We start from the raw sequence: 25,956 nt of genomic DNA, 5'->3' as shown, positions 1-25,956 counted from the left end.
GACATTGTTGACAAATACTGTTCTCTTAAAGTGTCATTTTAATTGCTTTTGGTAGTACAATGACATAGCATATAGCATAGGAAAACAATGATAACTTTGTTTAGTTGGTTGTTATGTTCTTTTTTTGTTCTGATGAGATGCTGCTGACAGTTAGTGTTTTTCGAAATCTAGGTATCATACCTCGCTTTCTTGTTTACATAATCACTCGTAGTGATGTAGTAAAATATATATATAAATAAATTCCCTCAATAGATTATTATTACTGTAACTATATTTATTATACAATATATCGGAACAGCTCGGTAGAAGACCATAAAACTATATATACAGGTGCGAGTTAGATGGGTTTAGTTTAGAAATCGTATAGTAGAGTTCAAATGAATTTGAACTGAAACTTCGGGTACTACATCGGAGGCCAAGGCCCACGGCGTCACAAGAGGCTCCATTGGCCACAACTGTCTGACTTCTATCTTTCAGAAAGTCGTGTAACTATTTCCAGCTATGCCACGATCACGCAGTTTGTTGCATATCATACTACGATAAACTTTATCAAAAGCTTGCGCAAAGTCAATATATATTATGTCTACATTTGAGTTGTCGAGAAACTGTCTCAACACCCAGTCATAGAGCTGTAGGGGATTTGTCAGGCAGCTCCAACCTGGTCACTCAGCATGGTTTTCTTCAAGGAATGCGATTAGTTTCCCTCTGACTATTCGTTCCATGCTTTTGCTGTTATGTGAGGTCGGAGAGATAGGCCTATAATTTATGACATCTGCTCTATTTCTTCCTTTATGGATTGGGCATATTGTTCGCTCCTCTAGTTTACTTGGCAGCTTACCGATTGCAAGAAGACTTTAGAAGAGAATATGTAGTGTTTTTGCCAGGACGCGTATACATGATTTGAGGAGTAGTAATGGGAAACCATCGAGGCCATCTGGTGAGGTTGCAAAGAAATCCACTGGTTGGTTCATTTGTCGTTCATTTCCAGCGGGTGGTAAAGACACATTTGAATGCGTCATTCAGTACCTCACTGATCCAGGTTGGGCTATCTGTGAGGGAGCCATCCTTCTGGAAGATGGGTACTACTTTGCAGCGTACTGAGGTTTGTTTCTTTGGCATAATGAAAGAACGCCTTTGGATTTGAGTTGATGTTTTTTATAACCCAGGCTTCTTTATCTGCTCTCTCCTTCATATAGGGCTGTTGCAGTCTTTTTTCAATCTCCATCAGTGTTATCTTCAGCCAAGACCTTTCGCTACTCTAGGGATGTTGGTTCAGCCTTCGTCCGTCGTCTCATGAGGATCTTCCTCTCCCCTGGGATCTTGATCCTTTTTTTAATGGCTCTGTGCCCTGGGACGTGTTTCTGGCATATGGTTTGCATAACAGACATGAAGCATTCTAGTTTTATGCCAATGTCTGGGGTGGAGAGATATTTCGGCCAGTCCTGTCTGCGGATCTCTTTTTGGATCAATTGTCAGTCTGCTTTGTGGAAGTTCAGATGGGAGAGATTTTGGGTGCTCCCTTTAGACTGCTTGTCTCTGGCTACTTTTGATCCATATATAGACAGCCCTATTATATTGTGATCCAAAACTACCCTCGGCGTCACTTTCACATTATGAACGATGTTCATATTGTTTGTGAAGCAGAGATCCAATATGTTATTGTTATTCGCCTTGCTTGATCGGAGCACAATTTGCTCCATGAATAGGGCATTGATGAAGTTGAGCAGGGACCCCAGCTGTACTTATTTGGAATGAGTTATTCCTGAAAGCATGAGGCCCTCGGGCCATTTGATAATGTGGAAGTTGAAATCACCCATAGGAAACACACTCACATGATGTTAAAGTTTTATGAGTGTTTCTTTTATTCTTGTGAGGCAGTTTTCAAACTTACCTGTGTTGTTTGCAACATCCGGTCGGCGATATGTATTGCGTATGACTATATTGTGTTGTCTTATGTATACAACGTGAGAGCTACATACTGAATTTGAGAATGACAGTAGGACCTGGGACGTGAGGTCCTCATGGATGTATACAGCAACTATGCCATGGCTCCTTTCCATTCTGTCGGTTCACAGTATGGTATATTTTAGTACGTGCACTCCTGCATCCTTTATATCAGGCATAGGATGAGTTTCTATGGGTACTATTCATAGGACTTGATTGCATACAGCAAGGTCACCCAGGAACAAAGATTTTGCATTAGTTGTTGTAATGCGACAATCCTCCAATATTTAGTAAAAAATATTGGCGTGACGACTGTACTGGCGTCAGAGGAGGCCAACTTGTGTCTGTTGATTGTGGGGACTTGCGCAGTGGGGAGCAAATTCCGTGTTTGCGCTTGATGTAATCAGGTCAGTTGCGCCATGCCAAAAATAGACACTTGCTTAGTTGCTGCCTTTTACATACATCTTAAGAGCGCATTGCATTTGCATACTTCCTCTTTGGAGACGCTTGGTGCCACGCGTCTGGAAAGTACTTCTCTTTAAGTCCCTACAGTTTTGGTGGGGGTCTCGGGTGAGCAAACTGACAGTTTGTACCGTGTCTCCCCATACCAGCATTTGAATTGTAGGTAAACGTTGCACGTCTTCGTTTTCACTTCAAATGTTTTTCTCTCCTCTAGAGTTAGGTATTCCAGTGGAGCCTCCATATTTGAGTTGTTTTTTGTGTTTTTTTTATTTAGAGGCTTTGGGTTTCGGTTTTAGTTTTGTTGTTTCATCTGTTCCATTTCCTTTTCCTTCCTATCCTTTTTCTTTTTAATGTTTTAGCTTGTATATACTTTTTCGTCTTCGCTTATACATACTAGCAGAAGTACCCAGCGTTGTCCGGGTTAAAGCTAATAACAATATATCATCTAAAACTTTGATATAAGAGTTTTTTCCTTAATAATTATTGTGAAAATTGGTTCTAACATTACTGGCGTCACAAATTCTGTGAGATCAACAACAATAATATACATGAAATAGAAAACACGTAAAAGCAATTTATGATAACACTTTTTTATAAATATTATGAATTTTTGCCACTAGAGTATAAATGAAAATACTATTTTAACGTCCAATATTTGAGCACCCAACATACAATTGTCCATGTGAGAAGCAAGGCTCCTCTAATTGCAAACAATTTACTGATAGCGTTTCTCCTTACTGATTGAAATTGTTTGTTGATGGAAATTGCAAAACTTAGTCTAATTGGAAACTGTACTATTTTAAATTGTACTGAACATTTTACTGCTCCACATCTAAAAATCAACGTAGCTTCTATAACATTTGGCGTCATTTCCTTCACAATACGTTCTACTCCATTGCACAATTTTGGAGTACCTAAATTTCTTATTTAGGTGCTCCAAGTTTCAAATTAAACCTAGTCAGTTTAAAAACGGAACTGGATAATATACTGTTTCTGGTTTATTGAGGAAATGTGAATTAAAGGTTCCGAAGCATAGTCTTGATGTAGATTATAACTAAAAGCATCAACGTTCAACTCGGCAAAATTTGGATTGGTAAATCTTCTGTTCTGGCTCTCTGTTCAAATTGACTTTGAGTTGTTTCAGTTTCAGTTTCTTCACTTTGATTTTGAGCTGCTCTATTTCTCTTCGTTTGTTTAGACGAATAGTTGTGTTCAGTGCCCTATCATCAACAACTCTTTTTAATCTTTGTTCTTTTGATTCATTTTGTCTATCTTCCGCTGTTCTTTTTCTTTGATTTTGAAGTCGTTTTTGTTGCTGCTTTTCCTTTTCATTCTCCCGTTTTAGCTGCATGTATTTGTGTATGTGTGACTGTCTGTGTGTGTGTGTGTATATGTGCGCGTACACACACGCACACTCCTGTTCTAGAAAGCCCTCTCTTGATCCAGAAAGCAATCTCCTGATTCAGACAGCAATCTCCTGATCCAGAGAGCATTTCTCCTCATTCCTACTTCCGGTCATTTACTTCAAAAAAGGTGACCACACGTGCTTCTTGGTGATTGTTTCCCCCTCCTTCGTATTGGACTTTCGTGTTTCTTCCTGTTTTAGAAGTGAATCGTAAATTTGTCTCGCATAATATTTGAGAGTTATTAAGTAGTAAAATGAGCTGCAAATATAGAAAGTTGTCCACACAGATATCCAAATAAATAATGTAATGAATTAATGTTTGTGAGTGTGGGTGACTGTATGTGATTGCGTGTATGAGCGTGTATATGTGTATGTGGGTATGTGTCTGTGCATACACCCTCCCACACATATATATGTAGAAAGAGAGAGAGAGATATTGATATATATATGCTGAGACAAAAACATTTACGTGTGCGTAAAAATGTGTGTGCGTATACATACATACATACATACACACACATACACACACACACACACACACACACACCACACACACCACACACACACACACATATATATATATATATATATATATATATATATATATATATATATTATATATATATACATGCATAAGTACTCATACACAAAGAAACTTACAGCCGCATAAACGATTGCGATATACTAAAACGAAACGCACGGTGATGTATTGACATTTTTACATAATTCTATACGCAATATACAATATATGCGCACAGAAACATCTGTGTATGTATGTTTATACATATGCATATATACTCCTTCGTATTTATTTATTTATATGTATCTGGAACGAATATAGGGAGTGAGGAAGAAATAGAAGAAAAGGGGGAGTAAATATTTTGTATTCAATTTTTACACATTAACAATATTATAAAATATATCTTGGGAAATTATATTTTGCCATAATTATGTAAGTGTGTATTATAAAATTTTAGGCGTATAAGATGATTATCAGAATTAAATTATATCTTAAAAAACGAAATTTTGATATACGAGATAGTATGTATGCATATGTGTGTGTCTCTGCATATATTAAATAACATAATAGACATCAAATTGTGCATCATCATTTTAATGGTGAATATATGAGGAACATTTTTTTTCAACTTCAACACGATATATCGGCAAACACAAATTTGCTGCTGTTCACATGATTTATTTTACATCTGCAGGCTCACTCAAACAACGTTCAATTTCAGAGATAACCTATGAGTTAATTTCTTCTCTGATGGCATGCATTCGTATAACAAAACTCCCTTTAAAAAAATGGTCACCCATCTGGTTGAGCGTTCGAATAGCTAATCAAAAGATTAAAGTGACTTCAGGAAATGATGCCGATAGTGAGTGTTTGTAGTGTTAATTTGTTTGCTGCACATTACCATTACTTTTGCTTTTCCACTCCGTCATTATGAGATTGCAAATCGTTTGAAAGCATTGGAGCTTAACAGGCCACTGTTACTTCAATTATCACCTCAGTTTAAGTCTCAAAATTTATAAACACACAGAAACACGCACACACACACGCACACACACACGCACACACACATATATTACATCCAATTGTAATTTCAGGAAGAGACTAATTCCGAATTAGGGGCAGTATTTCGATTTAAATAAGAGAATGTAGTAGGATTCATTGATGCAAGGCTGGCAAGGATATATTTTCTTTGTTATGATATCTGTGTTACAGAAATTTCCAATTAGTGATAAAAGTGGTTTTATTTGGTTTTAATGGTTTTATATACATGGATAATGAAGTGTCATTTTTCTTGTTTGGTTTGCGGACATTATGTGTATATTTGTTGTATCCTGTCTTGAACTTGTTTGATAAAGAGCCTATATATCGATGTAGTTGGTGGTGTAGTGGTCCTGATTACAGTTGCATTATAGATAATATTACGTGTGTGACACTTTCCGTTTAGAGGGCAGGATCAAAGATCTTTCTGCGTATGGTATTTTTATGTTCTATTTGCTTGTTATTTTATGGTATTTATAGCTGGAGTGGAGTGTTATTAGAGTATTCTGAAAAATATTCTACTTATTGGCATAAAGACATGTACGTTGAAGAGAGGAATGGACCTGGTACTTTGGGGTTTATTTTGTTTATATTACGTACATTTTTTCAGTAAATCCTGTTACTGAGTGCTGCGATAAAGTGCGAATTCCATTGGATATATTTTCATTGGAATATAAAGCGGAAGTCTTAGTAATGTGTTCTTTACTAGGTTGATACACACACACACATACACACAAAACACACACACACACACACACACACACACACACACACACACACATATATATATATATATATATATATATATATATATACAATGAGGAAAGCAGCTATAAGCAATATCAAGCCAAAAGCAAAAATTCAATTGTCACTAATTGTGAATGACGTTACAAAGTACTACCTACATGACTAAAAAGAAGAGCTAAAAGCCCTTAGGACATAAGATTCCTTGCGCCATTAGGCCTTTTAGGTCTTATGTCTAGCAATGTAGGTCCAACCTTGCACTGACAGTCACAATTAGTGGCATATGTGTGTGTGTCTTTGTATGTATATATATATATGTATATAAATATATATATGTGTATGTATATATGCGTATGTATATATTTATATATTTATATTATTGTCTATATATCCACATTGTTACGTAAGGCAGGAACGATACACGTATGATTTTACATGCTACATAAATGTGTGTCATATTTTTCCATATATGCATGTGTGGGTCATAATCTGCAGAAGAAATAGAGTTGATTAGATTATCACTAGCGCGAATAACTTAAAGTACATATAATATGCATAAAGTCTTCAGGTCGTTTATTGATTTCTACAAATGTTGTACAGAAAGTAATACAATAATGACCTTAAACTATTTTCATTATCCTATATAGGTCATTCAAAAAGCATGTTAGTAGAGTAGTTCCTCCTTTATATTAAATCTCTTTCCTGCTTTTCTTCGTAGCAAGACAATAACAACATGCTGTCGAGATTTTGACAAAAGGAAAAGTAGACTTTCCGACATCAAGAGAAGATTACAGGATATAACACCTGTGACAATAGCACAGACGAAAGGAGGGAAAACCAATATTATGACAAGCCACGCTCTCGGAGATCGGTAACTGCGACAACAATTAGTCAACGACTATACAAATTTCTTTATGCGGAGAGACTAGTCCCAATCCTCGAGTCTGCTGCTGAACACTATTGACAGAAGCACTGTGCGTAGACGGATGAATATGTTTAAAGAACTGGTACCAATATTGAAGACAAACGACTCACTCGGAGGCTAGTAACTGCTGCCAAAATTCATCAGCGTGTGAACAGATTGATTCATGCAGAAAGTGTAATCCTAATCTTTGATTCCACTACACAACGGAAATGTGGTTACAATCCCATTACAGAAAATGATGGAAGACATTCGGTTTCAGAAAATCTGTGCAGAGCACTTCGTATTTGTTACCCTGTTTAAAGGAGAGAATTGTAGAAGTATGCTCTTGCCTGCTGCTAGCGTTTGAATCTAATGAAGATACGATTGGCTCCCATCTTGTGAGAGGAACTGTACAGTGAACATTTTATTGATTTATAAACGAAGGCTCTGTCAGTGGAATAGCGTCACCCCTTTTCTCTAAGGTCAAAGAAAATCAAGAGCTTACATTTTGCATGAATCCTTTGTGGTTGGTTGCCAAGAGCGTTATTCTCTTTTAGTCTAGAACACAGCTGTAATTAAAAAGTATTATTACGTTGAGACACTAAAAACCCTTAGAGAAGTCATTGAAATGAAGATGCACATCTACCATGAGAATGCGTGAAGTCGCATATATTTGGCAGCAAATTAGGCAGTCAACAAAGCGGACAATGTAGTAGCCCCAAACCTATCATACAGCTAGGATATAGCAGTCTCTGATGCCCACATGTTTGTTCCAATGAAGAACAGCTTTCGGGGACAGAAAATTGATTGCAGAAACGAACAAAAAGTGGCTTTCAATAAACTGATACAGCAGTTCACACAAAAATTGGTTCAAAAAGTGTACTACAAGAGATATATTCAATGACAGTACAATGCTAATTTTGAGTAATTCTTTTTATAAAATGGAAGATTTACTCTACGAAAGTTAACAATATTAATTATACGTAATAGTTGATAACACTCTCGTGCACTATTGCACTATTTTGCATTAAATTACATACAACTCAATTATGAGCTAAGCTCAGTATAACAAAAAACAACTTGCATGGGTGTACTTATCGTAGATTTGAAGAAGATAGTAACATTGACAGGAAGCGAAGCTTCTCTTGTACTCATGATCTCTACATTGCATTACACATAAAAGGTTATGCATTTGCAATTCAAGAACAGAAGGCAGAAGGTTTTTACTAAATACCTCATCAACAAAAGAGACAAGGAAGTCCTTGGAGTTCCAAGATGCAACCGTAAATGAAAATCATGTCAAATTTAGCTCGAACATGCTATATATATATATATATATATATATATATATATATATATATATATATATATATATATACTTAAATAGATGCATGTATGTATATATAGATGTGTATGTGTGTACATATATCTACGATATAAATGGGAATGTGTGTATGTATGTGTATACACCTCCGAAACGCTCTAAAATGGTGTGTCCTCGAGAGAAACGGATTTTATTTTCTAAATCACAGTACCAAAAGAAGTTCTTTTTTCAATAATAAAAAATATGATTTGATATGAGAATTAACTCAGCTTTCAAATCGCTAAATCTCATTCTCTCTATCTGTCATATCTGTGAATCTTTCGCTCTCTGTCATTTACAAGTTCACCCTCCCTATATATACTTATCACACTCTCTCGCATTTTTCTTTGTATATGAACCCCCCCTCTCTCTCTCACTCTTTTCTCTGTATATGAATCTCCCTCTTTCTCTTTCTCTCTTTAACTTTCTTTGTCTCTCTCTCTCTTCTCTCTCTCTATCTCCATCTTGATACGACATGTAATTTCATTGATTTGTTTAAAACGTCGTCGCTGTAATGTTTGCTTTCATTTTGTGATGGCTACTACGCAGAAAATTCTAGCTTCCAAGATTTGTGTTTCGACAGGCTTAAGGTTATCAAACGTGAAACATCGGAAACATTCTTCTAATTTGTTTATCTGGGGCAAAATGAATGTCAAAATCGTATTCAGCGTGAAAAATTACATCAGTATACCAAATTTGAAATGTTTCACTTGATTTTAAAATTTCAATATTTATGACAGCACCAGAAAAGATCCCCTCTCCCTGTGTCTCTCCGATACGTCGATTACAGACTCAGAAGACGATCTCCCATTTCAGTTCAAATGATTAAAATTAACAGTGAGACTTAGTTTTGCCATAACCATCAACAAATGGCAAGGGTAAGCATTTTCGGTTGCCGGCTCAAACTTTGAAAAACCTGCTCCATCGTTGGTCATCTTTACGTTGGATGTTCTTGAGCAGGAAGCAAAACCTTTATATCTATCCACCTAGTGAAAATAACTTCAAATAAAGACATTCCATTGTGAAATTTGGCTCGCAACGACGGCATACCCAGCTAGTATATATATATATATATATATATATATATATATGTGTGTGTGTGTGTGTGTGTGTGTGGTGTGTGTGTATGTGTGTGTGTGTGTGTGTGTGAGTGTGTGTGTGGTGTGTGTGTGTGTGTGGAGGCGCAATGGCCCAGTGGTTAGGGCAGCGGACTCGCGGTCGTAGGATCGCGGTTTCCATTCCCAGACCGGGTGTTGTGAATGTTTATTGAGCGAAAACACCTAAAGCTCCACGAGACTGCGGCAGGGAGTGGTGGAAATCCCTGCTGTACTCTCTCGCCACAACTTTCTCTAACTCTTTCTTCTGTCGGGCTGCTCGCTTAGCCAGCGGGGTGGCGACATTTGAAGGCTAAAACAATGAGAAGCGCGTTGTGAGCAGCGATGTGTAGTAACATCTGATTGCCTGATCGGTCACGGTAACCACGGTGATATATTTATATATATAGACTTTATTAAAAAGCAGCAAAAAATCACAAAAACTGTTTTCGGAGTTTCACGTTCTCGTTCGTCGGACAGTTTTGTTTCTAATATGCTTTTTAATAAAGCACATTACTCTACCTCTAGTATTCATATATATATATATATATATATATATATATAAAACCATACATACATACATACATGCGTACATACATATATAGTAAATATATAGGCATATACAGACACATACTTGCACACTTACATACACGCACACACCACACACACACACACACCACACACACACACACATATATATATATAATATATATATATATATACATTATATAAAAGGGCTTAGTAAAATAATTACTTTGCCGCATACTGAACTCATTAGAAATAGCAGCCAAAAAAACTTTTCTAAAACTATTTCTAATACTTAAAGAAATTCCGTGAGTTGAATTGAGCAAACACTATATGAGAGAGGTTTTCTTTAAGTATTAGAAATAGTTTTAGAAAAGTTTTTTTTTTGGCTGCTATTTCTAATGAGTTCAGTATGCGGCAAAGTAATTTATTTTACTAAGCCCTTTTATATAATGTAATAATTTGAATTCGCCTTAAATGGTCCCTTTGCATACTGAATACTTGGTGAAATTGATTAATTAATTAATTTTACCCTCAATTGTTGAAATATATATATATATATATATATATATATACTGAGAGAGAGGGGAGAAACAACATATACCGATAATACAGGCAGTCCGACAGACGAACAGGACACCTGTCAAAAGTTACCGTATTATAAGTTTTATAAAGAAATATAATCAAGATTTTAAGTATTTACCACATCATAATCATCACTGTAGACACTCTAGGACACATATTCAACAAAATATTTACGGATCTATGTATAATATCCCACAAGATCACATAACAATAGAACTACCTATTCACAGCAGAATAGCCAATCTCATAAAAATCAGAGACAGCCTCAAACACAATACGTTAAATCTACACACAGCGTAAATATAGAAACAACACCAAACAAGTAAACAAGAAAATATTAAATAAAATCATAAGCAAATGATATTTAGGAGATCGACAAATATTTTTATAGATCTTAAACCATAAAACTGACAATAAATCAGTCTGCAGAGTAATTAGCATAATCGTCAATAACAACGATCACAACACACTCAGTACCACAATATCTATTACAAACGATGTATACATACTGCAGTACAAAACACGCTCCCTCGTCAGACATTCTCGAAAAACAATGGCTGAAATTCTTCGAAACATTAGATAACAACAAAACGAAAAATACGCACTTTATCCATGGGCTACAATTTTTACACCTCTGCTTGATACGCCCGAAAATCAATGCAAAAATGTTTATTCAAAGACCTCCGATTGTACAAAAGTTAAACATACATCTATAGCATCTAACATCGTATTGAAGAAATAGCTGTACTCACCATCATATAAATCTCCTCTTAACGGCATCAAATTCTCAAAATCAGGAAGGTGAGCAAAATTATAACAATTCCGTATCCCAGTAATACCCAAAGTCAACTATTGTAATACTGACACGAAACCCTTCAATGTAATTTCTCAACAAGTATATAGTCCCTTCGTTGCTACTTCTAATTCACATACTCAATTAAACTCACAATTAAAACATTAAGTATAATCACTATATTTAATCACCCCCATTACGCATAGATGTAACGGAACTTACCGAATGATTCTAACAACAAATATTTCACTCATATACCATTTTAACTGACATCGGTATCACCAAATGTTTCGACATCATATTCCCCTATCTTCTCATTCAACACCCCCGGAAGGAACATTACACGCAGCTTAACATGTAGTCAGCTGGCTAACAAACTACGTATCAAGCCTATGAGGTGTGCATAAACAATTCCTGCAGTTTTCGAATGCAGTACTAAAGAGTGCTACCTTTTATCCACACGTTCAAGCTATAAATATATGTATGTCCCATACTTCTACAAAACAAGTATCCGATTTCATATGCAGATAGCATCACACATCTTGCCATAATCCTCCTGACAGTACTGCACAAGAAATTCGACCTTCATATATCACTTGCTCCACAATTGCAGACTTCATTTAGTATCTCATATATTCAGTCTCTGATCTTACCAGGAAAACCAGAAAACGTGGAATAGGACCAACAGTCAAATATAATACACATATCAAATGCATGTAAAATATTCGGTATTACATACATCTGATTCACATTTACAATATATATGCATGTAAAGAAATCAAAATGATGCATATCTATAATTTGAGTAATGCTTGTTACCACATTTAATCACCAACAGAACCGCATTAATGTATAATTGGTTTTATCGCGGATTATGATTTTTTTTACTTGAGTCTCCAATTTTTTTCCTCAGAAAAAACGTTTATTTTGATGACATTCTGAGGAGCATTTTGATGACATTCTGAGGCATTTAAAACAGAATAACCATGTGATACCATGAATCTGATAATATTCGCAGATTCATCCATAACTATATATATATATATATATATATAGTCTCTTCCTACTCTGAATGTCGAGTATAGATGGTCCACCTCACAGGCGCAATCTAAGAATCGCAAGAAACTGACTGGACCAATAAATACATACGCACAGACATATAGAGACATACACATACATACATGTAGGTGTAGAGAAATGTTCAAAATATATTTTTGAACGTTCCTTCTACATTTATGCTGACTCCTCCAGCCTAAATCAGTAACCGTTTTTTCCCCTCCCACTATGTAACAGAGATACATGTTTTATCTACCAACGTAACGTTATTCAGAACGGGTTTTCAAAATATACCTTATACTACGTGGTATTTCGCTAACACGATTATGGCTGAAACAAGCACCACCACCACTACCACCACCACCACCGGCAAAGACAATACATACATACGTGTGTGTGCGTGTGTGTGGTGTGTGTGTGTGTGTGTGTGGTGTGTGTGTGTGTGTGTGTGTGTGTGCATGCATATATATAACAATATAACTGTTGGCAAAGAAAACCAGTGTTCAACGAACGAAATTCCCTGTGATATCTGTTATAAAGAGAGTCACAGACACACGCTTATCGTTCAATCAATGATGCAGCGCAATCAATAATGCAGTGAATCAATGACTGGTCCTTCATGAGTGTGTAAGCATCGTCGTTATTATTTATCAATTGCGACAGAAATTAAATAAATGATTAAATTAAATAAGACAGCTGCACACTTTCAACTGTGGTGATGTCATTTGTTTAACATCTTCCAAAACAAAAGCTAGATTTAAAGCAATAACAAAAATACAAGCACTTTTGTATATATATATATATATATATATTATATATATATATATATATATATTATATATATATATATATAATATATATATATATTTGTGTGTGTGTGTGTGTATCTTGTCAACTAAATGCAGCCATCATATTTACAAATAAAGGTGAAATGCAAAGGCGGAATGCAAAGAAAATTTCCTTCTGTATACCTGTTTCTGGTATATAGCCACAAGCGTGATCGTGTGGCAAGAAGTCTGCTTCCCAACGATATAGTTCTTGGGTGTGATAAAATATATACCAAAATTTCAAATATGGAAGATTCTGGGATCAATTCTATACGGCGGTGTCCCAGCTGTGTCGCAGTCTAATGAATAAAAGAAGAAAAAGATGAAAGATAAACTATGTTTCCTTGTAATTGCATATTCTCATTTCAGAAAAACAAGGAACTAAAACATAGTTGCATTTGATGTTTGGAATAAGGAAAACAAAATATATGTTTAATGCATATTGTTATGATGAAATATATTGTGCATTACGTACGGATATGTTTATGGTTTCCGTTCATTTAATATATTTATTCTACATCTACACACAACATAGTTTATATTACACAAGTATGTTTAAACCAAACAGAGCGATATCTTCAAATTGAAATAGAGAGAAAAGAAAAGTTAATGGTATTACTACAACACTTAGGAGATTGATTGCGAATACTGAGCACTGGCACAGCATGACAACACGCAATGTGCTAGAAATAGAAAACAAATAACGTTCAAATTCCAATATACAATCATGCAATCTTCTAACGAAGACTCAATTGGATAATTTACTACTCGACACTTAACATATATGATGTACCCTCTCTCTCTCTCTCTCTCTCTCTCTCTCTCTCTCTCTCTCTCTCTCTCTCTCTCTCTCTCCTTTCTCTCACGGCATATGCAGTCGCATCGTACCCGACGTTCCGATCGGACCAAGAAATCCATGTTTCGATTCGATGTTTTTGTGGATGGTTATAGTTTCGTTATAGTGTGAGTTGGATTATATTATAACGTAGCGATTTTCTAGGATATTTGTTATATGTTTTGTGTAATCGTCCTGGATAGCAAATCTGCTGAATATTTGCGGATTGGTGTGTACTTCTTAACGAAAATTTTCTTGCGTAAAATACGGGCTACGTCATATAACACTTTTAACGTTTATGTATATATTTTTCTTTGTTGTGTGATTTTGTTGGAACTGTTACGCTCATAGCTTCACGGCCTGCTTATTTCCAGTTTACACCACTTCCATCCCGATAGGTTTTCGACTTATCTTGCGCACGATGTTTCGCTCAGAATGCTTCCAGATATAATAAATCGATGTGTGTGTGTGTGTATGCAAACACAAAAATATTTATTCTTTGATAAATAATTAAAACTTATCAGCTTCCTTCCTGTAGATTTAGTACAGTGTGATCTGAGATAAAGAATCTTAGTTCCTGGTAAGAAAAATTGATCTGAAATCATAATTTTCCGATAATTCAGTCCATTACCTTCTCTTCAATCTTTAACTCCGTTCCAGGAATATCAGAAGAGAGCAGTGAGTAGACTTCATGGATTTAATAAAACACACTAATATGTATAACTCCCTAACAGATCAAATAAGATTGTCACATACTAGCAGATAGCCAGGTGTGGGTTTATAGAGGAGAGGGTTTTAACAAATTGTATCCACCTTTGTGTATACAATAAACTTTTGCTTCATGAGATGAAAAGGCGAACTCAATAATAAAATTGGAGGTGACAAAGTAACAATGTGTAGCATTTAATCTCTCTAGTTTTTCTTACTGGAATTCTGCTTTCGTAGTAACAATATACCAGTAATCAATTAGATAGTTCGTGTTTATTATGTGTAACGACTGTCAAAATTTGTAAATATGAAACTAGTAAACTACGCTGTAATGCAACAATATATTCATTTTATTTTCAGATGCAATTTTTCAGATACAATCTTACTTAAGGCATTGTTTGTGCTACCATGATTGAATTAACATATCGGTGAGTATATATTCTAAGTATTGATATCTTTGTTCTTATCGTTCACAGTTTTCTTTTTTCAATCATCTTTGAAATTACAAAAGAAGAGTCTGGGAGGATAAGACGGCAGACATGATCATTATGTATGCAAGTGCTCTGCTGTTTCTTGGCCGTTCAAAGTACAGTGGGGCGCGGGAGTGGGGCAGTAGGTGTGGGTATGCATGTAGTGTGTCTATTTGTTAACAAAAGTACCTGGACTTCAAATTTCCCCTTTAATTGTTTATTCAACGGGCGAATTATTTCTACAGCGCTCACAAATTGCTGTCAAGTAATTTGTCAAACTGAATAGAAGCGAGTGTTCATCTAAAACCCTTATACACGTCTTGTGGTAATTTTGGTTAGTCATAAGAAGATTATACGAGGTGATGCTGAAAAATTTCTGGCTTTAAGAATGTCATGAAAAGCTTGATTCGAGGCCCAAGCTACCAAGTTCTTTTACAGGGATTAGAAAAACTGAAGTACCACTGCAATAAGTGTGTGAATCTGAGAGGGGGATACATTGAACTAGCAGGACCCGCGAATATTTTACAGAATTAATGGTAAACCTATTGGGTTATTTCTGAGAACTTTATTTTAAAAAACCTGACATCGTAGCCTGTCTTGTCTCTGTATCAAAAGTTAGTCGCTCATCTGCTAATTATTAAAAAGTGAAGGAAATTGGAATACGATGATTACTTCATGCACTTTATATATACACTTTATATAATTTATGCACAATTTTATACACCTAATACATAGCACTCATAAAATAAATACTCACTACTATTTTTCCTATAAAAAATATCCCGTACATATAATACAACTTTTAGTTAAATTGCATATATCTGCCACGTAAGTAAGTATAGGACAGTTTTATAGTGTGACTGTTGAATATTTTGCTGTACACACCATTTTTAGGGAAGCAGCGAACAAATGTGTCGAAAAATTATTTCGCGGTCTTGGATGAGATGCTCGAGTCCCAGATTTGGTTATACCATAGGACATCATGGTTTTTATATTTTCTGTTATGGTCGTTTGTTCGGGTGTTTGGACTGGCATTAGGATTTTGTGACGTTGTGTTTAATTTGTTGTCTGTTACTAGTTTTCTGTATCTCATAGTTGGTTCTCATGTATCTAGGTTTGGTTTATCTTTTCTTATGGTTTCAGATTCTATTTTCTAGGTGTTTGACTTTATGTGTGTGGTTACATCTACGGATAACAACAGAAAGCCTAAACTGTAACTGTCCTCTACTCAACACTTAAACACACTAATCTAATTGTATGTATTCGTTTAAATTTTCTATTATATATATATATATATATATCACTGTGAGTCGGTTATCCCCCTATCAGTTCGTAGAATGTGCTTGTTGTGGCTATAAGGCCCTTTGACTTTTGTTTCCAGGAGGGTAGATGACTCCCTGCACCCTCAGTCACTATTAGCGAAAATTGAATTTTTCTTTTTGGTTTTATGTCATGTAACCACCTTCGTTATTTTATATATATATATATATATATATATATATATATATATTTATATATATATATGTGTGTGTGTGTGTGTGTGTGTGTGTGTGTGTGTGTGTGTGTCTGTGTGTGTCTGTGTGTGTGTGTGTGCATATGTACATATAACTATGTATGTGCATATGTGGTCTGATGATGAGTTGACCGATGTTTCAGTTATTTTGATTGACTATAGAGATACATCTCTACATTGGTTGATGCAGCTAGAAATGCAAAAATATTTTATGAAAGCACAAATAATATAGCATTAGATTACTTTTTTGTTTAACCAATTTGTGTAACTTTATTTTCAGTATTGCTTACAATAATGTTGTAGAGGGTAATTAGCATCATATCAAATATATACGTTGATGTTCTTGATGGGGAGCATAATACAGATGTTCTGGAATACATCGCCTTTGCTTTTATTGCTGTTACAGCAGTCATTGCCGTTGTACTAGTGTCTTTTCAAATGTCAATGGCATCAGTGGTGGTGGTGGTGGTGGTGACGAGGGTGATGGTGACGGGGGTGGTAGTGATGGATGGAGTGCAGTCATGATTGTAAGGACATAACCAAACGCATTCCAATGCTGAATCTTAGCCAAGCGTCTACAAATTATATTTGTCATTTTATATTTACTAATCATTGTTCATGGAAATAATGTTGTTTCTTTATAGCTACGTATATTGTTTCTTTATACGTAGACATTCCAAGAATAATAGGAAAAGAAGAGAGAAAAATATATCTTAATAGGAAGTAGACGTTGCAAAAACATTGTTATGAATTCGCAATGAAGAAAATAAATCAGCTTGATGCATTATCTGTGTTTATCTAATCAGCTTCTTCACAGAGCGATATTGTTGTTGTAGCTGGAGTGTTCGCTAGGTCAACTCTTGTTCTTGTGATCTGAAGTCATTCCAGTTATATCTATCCTTTCTACTCTTTCTTTCATTGTTAGAACAATATTATTATAAATATCCTACTTTCTTTTAATTCTTACGATATAAATTAGTAGAAACTAAGCTGCTATTTCTGAAGATCAAGTGACAAGGAATAGGTTCATTCGACAAATGTACACTTTACATGCTACGTACTCTATGCTGATAAATGCGAATTTCTGTGCTTGCGTCCGCAAAACTTTCTGGTTTATAGACAAGAAAAATAACGCCCACGAAAGCAGGAATGCAGACCGTTTCAACACAATAACTAACGTATTCATACAAGTATCTATACTAATAAATGCGTCTTTTTGTGCTCTTATTCCTATGGCGCCTTAGCATACCGATTCCTTTGCTACTCTGATCCACCTACCTGCAGTACAAGATCGGACCACCTTATTGCACCTTTAGTTTTTATGGTCAGCAAAATTCAAAGTAAGAACTACAATTATGAAAGTAGGACTACAGAGGACAAGTAGGGTATTGGTTGAAGAATTTTAATTTATGAATTTAGAAATTAAATGTAAACAGTGAGATAAATTAACATTTCTTTTTATCTTCATCAAATTCTATATAAATGCTTCACCAGTAAAGTTGCCTTCATTTGTCTTTTTGAATAAGATACTCTGCTGTGCCAATTTTGTTACTGATCATATTCTTACTCTCTGAAAGAAACCTTGAAAAATGAAGCGATAGAAAGTTACTTCATACTAAGTTCATTCTCTCGAGCCAAATTAATTTTTCATTCAGTTTGTAAAAATTGAACTAAAATTCGTAAGTGGTATAAGTATTCATTTTCATTGAACACCGTTAGAAAGATTATGCATATCAATGTCAAGTTACAAAATGGCAAAACAAGATAAAAAGTGAAAATAAAAGATATATGGAAAGATATAAAATACTAGAATAGCGAAAACGTGTAGATTCCAGCAAGAAGGTGAAGTCTACACTAAGACTTCAGAAATTAGGTGAAAGTTCTGACTTGGTAAATTTTCGCATAATAAATTTTATTTATGTAAATAAAGCATCAGTTTTGTTACGTTGTATGTTCTTTTATAATAGAATAGGTTCTTCAATTTTATAATCTTACTTAGGCCGGGGTTTAGCTTTTTACTGGCAAATTATAAATTTATGAAAAGAAAGACTGTTAAAGTGAAAATAATAATGTCTATAACAGTAACGATAGCCTGTGATATGATTATCGTAATGCTATAACTAAAGGAGTAATGATGTGTTTGACTGGGGATTAAGTTGCTCGTATAAATAATGTGAGGCGCATCAGTTTCTCTGGACATGACTCTAAGCAATTGCAGATAATGTTACTAAGTGTCCATGAAACTATTAAAGGCAGTAAGAAGTAGAGCAAAACGTCAAAAGATAAGTTGAACAATGATTGTCTATTGTCTTAACCATTTTATCATGTTTTTCTCAGCGTAGTCCTTCGTGATCCCAGCACTCGTAATTCGCCCAAATAATGTTATCGAACATTTTGTTAAAACCTATCGCTTTGTTGTGCTGTTACTGTTCTTGCGTGTTGTTGTTGTTGTTGTTGTTGGTGGTGGTGGTGGTGGTGGTGATTATGATGATGAGCTTCTCTTGGGTGTTCAGGTTCAGGGGAACCTTATGATCACCACATTTATTTGTATATCAAATGTGATCATTCTGTTTATTTGTACATCAGAGATTACAATTACAGTTCTATATTTAAGAGATGAAGAATTATGTACATTATTTACATTATATACATTATTTATATTTGACGGATATTTCTCCTCATCTTGTTTGTTGTTAACACAACGTTTCGGCTGATATACCCTCCAGACTTCATCTGGTGTCTTGGGGAAATTTCAAACCTGAGTTCTTATTCCTAAGGTATTTTTCGATGTCATTATTATTATTATTATTATTATTATGTTTTTTCTTTCTTTCATCAAATTTTCTTCCGCTTCTCGCCGAGTGTTTTCCATACACCTAGGGCAGAGAAGATCATTGTATGCATTCCCAGATTACACGCGCAAATTCACAGATAAAATATGTATTTAAAAATTAATAAATAAATTCATGGATTGATGTTATTTTCACAACGATAGTGCTCTTCTCAGTCAGTACATGAGCCGTTCCAGTTAATACGATTTTTTGCACTTCCTGTAGGGATGGTAAGCCTGGAATCATTTTCAAATAGGTTTCAGTACCTTTTTTTATCATTCCTAGAGATCCTACAATCACTGGTACTGTAGTCGTCTTGAGATGCCACATTTTTTCAATTTCCATTAGCAGGTCTTTATATTTACTAATCTTGTCAAATTCTTTCGCCTTATAATTATTATTATTATAATTATTATTATTATTATTATTATTATTATTATTATTATTATTATATTATTATTATTATTATTATTAAGGGCACTGCCTGGAATCGGATTTGGATTCTTAGGGTTAGTAACTCGCGTCTTTAACCACTACGCCATATGCCCGTGGCCATATGGCGTAGTGGTTAAAGTTGCAAGCTACTAACTCCAAGATTCCGAGTTCGATTCCAGTCAGAGACCTTATTAATAATAGTAATAATAATGATAATAATAATAATAATAATAATAACAACAACAACAACAACATCGAAAAAATACCTTACGAATGAGAACTCAGGTAGGAAATTTCCCCAAGACACCAGATGAAGGCTGGAGGGTATATCAGCCGAAACGTTGTGTTAAAAACAAACAAGAAGAGGACTAATATCCATCAACTATAAATAATGTAGAAATTACAATGTCACACATGTCCTTAGAGTATAATGCCAAATCAAACATATAGTTGTTATTTCCGGTCAAATGACTCTGTAAACGATTTCTCGTTGGCTTATCAGAGCATTTTATACATAAATGCCGGTTTATTTATTAAACAATTATAATGTAACCAACAATCAGATAAGCAGTTTATATGAGGTTGCTCGCCATCCTCTAATCAACAGACAGACTTGTCTCATGGCACACTTAATTCTCTTAACATATCGAATGGCGTATTTTATGATATAGTTCTAAATAACAGAACTTGAAATAAAGATGAAACTATTGCCTTTTGAAGGCCTTTTTTCTTAGTTCTGCTCGCCAAGCTCACCTGGTTTCAAAAGTTGATATTAATTATTTAAGCCCATGTCCGTTTTTACGTTCTAAGTTCCAAACCCCCAAGGACTGTCATTGTTTTCCATCCTTTCCGGGTGGATAAATATATATTAGTTGAATATATTAGTTGAATACCGAATGTATGTTATCGAATAGCCTCCTCCCACAAAACTTCAGACCTTGTATGTATAGTAGAAAGTGTTACATGATTATGCCCATATCCAGTGCTGCTTTACATCAAAGAATACAATTCAATTTTCAGCAATTCGAGACTTAACCATTATTGATTATACGCTTGAGTTTATATTTTTCAAATCTAATGATTGTATATATATTCGCCATGCTTGATCGATAAATCTACAAGTTTTTTTTTTCATTCTCTCTCTGTTTATTTTTCTTATTCCTTTCTGTTGAAGAGCGTAGGCTCGAAACGTAAAAGCCTTTTTTTATTGTCTCGAACACCAAACTAATACACCTCTTGTTGTTCATACATCTGTCTTCGTCTTTTGTTTTCTATACATTTCAACTATGTGTGTGTGTGTGTGTGTGTGTGTGTGTGTGTGTGTGTGTGTGTGTGTGTGTATCTATATATGTATATTCGTTTATTGGTTTCAGTCATTTGACTGCGATCATGCTGGAGCATCGCCTTTAGTCGTACAAATCGACCGCAGGACCTTTTTTTGTAAGCCTAGTACTCATTCAGTCGGTCTCTTATGCCGAACTGCTAAGTTACAAGGACGTAAACACAACAACATTGGTTGTCATGCGGTGGGAGAGATAAACACAGACACAAACACACACACACACACACACACACACACACACACACACATAGAAACACACACACACACATATATATATATATGTATGTATATATATATATACATATACGATGGGTTCATTTCAGTTTCCGACTATCAAATACACTCACAAGGATTTAGTCGGCACGAGGTTATAGTGGAAGATACATCCCAGGTGCCTCGAGGTGGGGCTGAACCAAGAACCATGTGGTCTGTTATATATATATATATATATATATATATATATATATATATATATATATATATACATTACTGATATAGGGTAAAGAATTATTAATTTAATAATTTATAAATAAATTTTACCAAGTAGTTTCGGTATGGAAAAAAACATTATCGGTAAAATCTTATACAAAAAGTTTTTTTTATATAATTATAAATATAATTTAGGGTTTAGCAACTAGTTGCTTCACCACATACCGAAAATTTAGAAATAGCAGCCAAAGACAGCTAATTCTTTTAAGTACACAATATGAGTCCACAAACAACAGTATTTGAAGTTCACATACGCAAAAAGAAGAAACAAATGAGGAAATCAATCAGTTTACGATTAATTATGGACGCGTTTCTGGATGAGAATTATAAAAATTCATTTTCTTCATCGGCATAATATTTCGAGTATAATAAATTTTAAAATGCTAGAACCTACCCTTTGCATCTTCGTCCAAGCGCCATCGAAACATGTATATACACATGTATGTATGTATGATACAAAGAAGTGGCCCGTAACCAATCAGATCGATATATTTAGCTGTGTAACGCATTACACCTCTTTCCGTGGCACTAACTTGCACCACAGTTCTTGAACTATTTACACTTACAGAATATTCTCTCTTAAACATCTGGTTAATTCAAATTTCATAAATACAACACCTTTAATACTTTCAGTAGTAATTATGTACGGTGCCTGTTAACAATATTCGAGAATGATCAAGCCTACGTCGAGTGATTATACGAATGACAATATATGGTTCTAACATACAACATTCCTCATCGTTCAACAAATATCTGGAAAACACAAGAGAGATTAAATCATTAAAGGGATCTAGCAATTTGAACTTCTGGTTCAGGTATATTATTTTCTACTCTTGGCAAAAAGGCCCGAAATTTGGAAGGGAGGGGGCTAGTCGATTAGATTGAACCTATTACGCAACTAGTACTTAAGTTATCGGCCCCGAAAGTATGAAAGGCAAAGTCGAGTTCGGCAGAATTTGAACTCTGAACATAAAGAGAGACGAAATACCTATTTCTTTACTACCCACAAGGGGCTAAACACAGAGAGGATAAACAGGGACAGACAAACGGATTAAGTCAATTACATCGACCCCAGTGCGTAACTGGTGCTTAATTTATCGACCACGAAATGATGAAAGGCAAAGTCGACCTCGGCAGAAATTGAACTCAGAACGTAACTGCAGACGAAATACCGCTAAGCATTTCGCCCGGCGTGCAAACGATTCTGCCAGCCCGCCGCCTTTCTGGTTCAGATTTATTATGCTATACCTCAGGGAAGTTTGTCGGTTAAAAGTATACCTTCCATGTTTTAGTATGCTGTAAGTTGGAGTCGAATAAAGAGGTGGATCGCTGCCTATTCTTTCTCAATATAACAAATATACAAATGGACAAATACATAGCCTATGGATGACAATATTAAGATTGTGGATACTTAAAACTGACGCTGCATAGCTGTTGCGGCAGTAATATCTTATTTTTTGATTAGTAATCAAAAAGATCTTGCGGAGCTATTTTCAATTATAGAATATTTTCACTTAGACATGCTGTTAATGAGAATTTCATAAACACTCCCAATTCTTTAAGCAGTAATCAGACATGGGGCCTGTTGACAATTTGCGAGAACGAGCTAACCTATTTTGAGCGTTTTCGCTTTCACACTGAAGATTATACCAATGACAAGATACGGAATGAAATCGATTTGTCTTCTGCTAGTCTACTTCTATCAAATCAGCATCTTGCAGAGTTTCGTAGTGATCCTTATTTAAATATATCGATTAATAAAAAAAAAAGAAATATGTTAAAATAATTCAAACAATTCATACAAAACACAAGCAATAAGGGGGTGATTGACTGCTATGTGAACGGAAAATGCAAAAACCAGGTGTTTGAGAATATGTCAGTATAATATTTTTATTTTGAGTGATTAGTTGCATTTAAAGTGCTTCAAAAAATTCATTAAAGCATTAGTGACAGTTTGAAGAACAGAAGCTAATAATAGCTGAGGCATTAATGCAGAAACACAAACACACACGTGTCCACACACGCATACGTGATTCTGTTATACATGTGTGTGTGTGTGAGTGTGTGAGCGTGAGTGTGTGAATGTGTGTGAGTGTGTGCGTGTGTGTGTATGTGCAGGCGTGGCTGTGTGGTAACAAGCTTGCTTCCAAACCACATGGTTCCGGGATCAGTCCCACTGTATGGCACTTTTGAGCCGACCAAAGCCTTTTGAGTGGATTTCATAGACGGAAACGGAAAGAAGACTGTCGTATATATTGATGTGCGTGTGATTTTGTCTCTGTGTTTGTCCTTCTGCCGTCGCTTGACAACCGATGTTGGCGTGATTATGTTCCCGTAAACTATCGGTTCGGTAAAAGATACCGATAGTATAAGTACTAGGCTTACATGGAATAAATCCTGGAGTCAATTTCTTCATCTACATGCTTTTAAGGCGGTCCTCCAAAGTGGCCACAGTCAAATTACTTAAACGTGTAAAAGAAAAAGAACATATATATGTGTGTGTGTGTGTGTGTGTATGCGTGTGTGTGCGTGTGTGTGTCTGTGAATGTGTGTGTGTGTGTGTGTATGTATAAAATATGAGGGCTAAGTTCACTGATGATCTAAACCAATAGGTACGCTGTGCAAGTACTATAATTGATCTTCCGTTAGGTTCCAATTCACAGCTGAGAAATGCATAGAAGGTTCCCGCGTCAGCACGTATATTAAATGAAAATGGACAAGAAAACCAAAATGCATAGGCATGCACGCATGCATACGCATGTTAACATATGCATACACACATACATGCACACACACATGCATACATACAGACATACATACATACATACATACATACATTCATACATACACACATACAAACATACAAACATACATACATGCATACATACATATATACATACTTCCATACACACATACATACATACACATACATACGTACATGTATGTCATAAACTAAGTGGTACTTTCTCGGATGCAGCACGGAATTTTGTCAGGGAACAGGTCGCTGTATCAAAGCGACAAAAATATTTTGGCGAATCAAATTTAAATTTTGAAGTGAATCTAACGGTTTTTGTGTGTTTCTTAAATGGCTTATAAACACCTTCCACGCAGTAATTGTTTTCGTTCCAGTACAAGATCTCCATCAGCTCACTTGGTATATATATATATATATATATATATATATATATATATATATATATATGACAAATGGAGGGTCCATCTCGCTTGAATGATTCCCCACCTAAGCATCATTCGATCGTTATTGTATAAATGGTCTTGAGTGAAGAGTAAAAACACCATACAGTGTCATTTAGACATTTCTACGTGACTATTTTCGATAGGAAAGTATGGAAATATGCTCATTTTAACAATATCGTTGTTCCAAAAACCGATGCAAAAGTATAGATGCATAAATTGGGACTCTCTGTGTGACTGGATTTATGATGGGAATCGAAACGGGGACTATCCCTTTAAAAAACAGCAAATTATTGTACGAGCTCTCATGTATCAATACAGAAACTGAAAATATAACCTTGAGTATCCATCTATACCTTTAATAACTATTTTAACTTTTGGCACAGGCAAGAAAGTCCATGGGGAGGATCTAAGTCGAACAGATCGACCTCAACGCTTAACTGGTACTTATTTTGTAGAGACCGAAAGGATGAAAGACAAAGTCGACCACGAAGGGAATTTGTATTCCTAACATAATAACAGCGAAATGCCACCAAGCATTTTGCCCGGCGTGCTAACGATTCGGCCAGATCGCCGCCTAGCTTATAATTATAATGATATAGTGGCATGAGGCATGCTGATATAGACGTTATTTGAAATTGTGATTGCTTTGACTTGGCTTTAAGAGGATGTAAAATTGCAGTTTATGCCTTAACATCTTACAAATAAAATTATTAAAATTATTAACATAATCGAGTGGCTGCCGGATTACGCAAAAAGACTTATGGAAACCTGCAATTCAGTGAGATGTTACAGAGGCGTATCTATTGAGATTATTATCAGCTGATTTCTGTTTGGCAAGTATGTGTTTGATTTCACATGTCAGCGATACGATGCGT

At 35.2% G+C, this 25,956-nt stretch overlaps 1 protein-coding gene across 6 annotated transcripts in view; it reads left to right on the top strand.

Annotated features, from left to right (window-relative positions):
• Positions 1 to 25,956, top strand: part of LOC115231298 (tachykinin-like peptides receptor 99D) — a 709,436-nt gene that overhangs the window by 85,245 nt on the left and 598,235 nt on the right. For 3 of the 6 annotated variants that reach the window (XM_036498707.1, XM_036498698.1, XM_036498711.1), the window contains exon 2: positions 15,178 to 15,231. The gene's annotated coding sequence lies outside the window, so the exon portion shown is untranslated. Of the gene's footprint in view, positions 1 to 15,163; positions 15,232 to 25,956 lie in introns of all 6 variants that reach the window. The other 3 variants (XM_036498708.1, XM_029801358.2, XM_036498702.1) reach the window with 1 other exon arrangement.

Source organism: Octopus sinensis, linkage group LG2, assembly GCF_006345805.1.
Source record: "Octopus sinensis linkage group LG2, ASM634580v1, whole genome shotgun sequence".
NCBI lineage: Eukaryota > Metazoa > Mollusca > Cephalopoda > Octopoda > Octopodidae > Octopus > Octopus sinensis.
The sequence above is the reverse complement of the archived record's forward strand: the minus strand, read 5'-3'. Positions and strand labels throughout refer to the sequence as shown.